The sequence below is a fragment of the Pelophylax lessonae genome, assembly GCF_965119305.1.
Source record: "Pelophylax lessonae genome assembly, chromosome: 4".
Classification (NCBI taxonomy): Eukaryota; Metazoa; Chordata; class Amphibia; order Anura; family Ranidae; genus Pelophylax; species Pelophylax lessonae.
The window spans coordinates 232678293-232679527 of record NC_138771.1 but is presented as its reverse complement, the minus strand read 5'-3'; the positions used below and the strand labels follow the sequence as shown (position 1 = coordinate 232679527).

The 1235-nt window shown below is 39.6% G+C and overlaps 1 protein-coding gene across 8 annotated transcripts in view; it reads left to right on the top strand.

The window, feature by feature from the left end:
• Positions 1 to 368: 368 nt before the first annotated feature.
• FOXP2 (forkhead box P2) overlaps positions 369 to 1235 on the top strand; it is a 285057-nt gene continuing 284190 nt past the window's right edge. For 2 of the 8 annotated variants that reach the window (XM_082257106.1, XM_082257108.1), the window contains exon 1: positions 937 to 1235. This exon is cut by the window's right edge and continues 163 nt beyond it. The gene's annotated coding sequence lies outside the window, so the exon portion shown is untranslated. Of the gene's footprint in view, positions 549 to 928 lie in introns of those variants that run through there. The other 6 variants (XM_082257104.1, XM_082257105.1, XM_082257107.1 and 3 more) reach the window with 6 other exon arrangements.

The window sequence follows — 1235 nt, the reverse complement described above, 5'->3', positions numbered from 1 at the left end:
TGTCTGCCTAGGGTGTAACTCCTAGGGAACAATCCAGCTCTTGCAACACGAGTCAAGGAAAAAAAAAATGCAAACAAGTCTTTGATAGAGTGAACGTAGCCAGTTTTGGGAGAGTGGTAGCTGTAGTTTTTTACACTGACACTTTGAGGCTAGGATTTCCCCTCCTTTTATTCTGATGGTGTCTACACAAACACTGCCAGGCTACCTACAGTATAAAATCTTAAAACTCCATGTGGTGTTGTGAGCTGGTAGCAGATGGACTTTCTTTTGCATCTGCTGTGTACAGGCTTGGCTTTGTACTCTTTTCCTGGGGGAGAGAAAGTCTTTCTTCTCTGCTAGTTCATTCCTGTTTTTGTGAAGCAGCTAAGAAAACATCTGTGGCAGGCAGAAAAAAAAAAAAAAAAATTGACAAAGGATTGACAAACACCATTAGTTGAAATTTTCCATTTCATTGCAACTATGCATTGTTTACTTTACTGTAAATATCTTAATACATCATCCTGTGAATATGCTGGCAGACAGACTGGAGCACTGTGATTTCAATTAAGGTTAGTAATTGATGGTATCTAGTGTTTAAAAGCTGAGGCTTGATTAACATCTGCTTGGACAAATTGTCATTGTGAAGTGGTTTTGATGTGAACAGAAAATTATTTTTTTTTCTCTCTCTGGCTTATCTGATGCTTGTGGCTGTGAAATACTTGTCTTTGGTTTGCTTATTTATTTTTTATTTTTTTTAAATACTTCCTTTGGCTGTAAATGACAGTGCACTGGATCCTTCCCAAAAGTGCAGTGTATAATGGCAAGCCTGTCCTAATAAGGAAGGCACAAAGTGCTGTATATTTATCACAAACATGCATGCTCACTCAAGACTTGACAAACTTGGACTGGTGCTTTTTTAGCCAGAAGAAAAAAAAAACACACACACACACAGAGGGAGAGGGAGAGAGAGAGAGAGAGAGAGTGAGAGAGAGGGGACGAGAGATGAAGCAGCACTTACTTTAGGAAGATTATGGTAAACATGCTGGTTCAGTCTTGAACCTTTGTCACCCCTCACGTTGCACACCAAAGACATACCCCAGTGATTAAATGCTGATTTTGTATACGATTGTCCGTGGATGCCAAAACAATCACAGAGCTGCTTGATTTGTTTTAATTAGCAGCACAAAATGCCATCAGTCTGGGACGTGATCGGGCAGAGGTGTATCCACACTAGTGTAAATATGCTGTAAATAGTT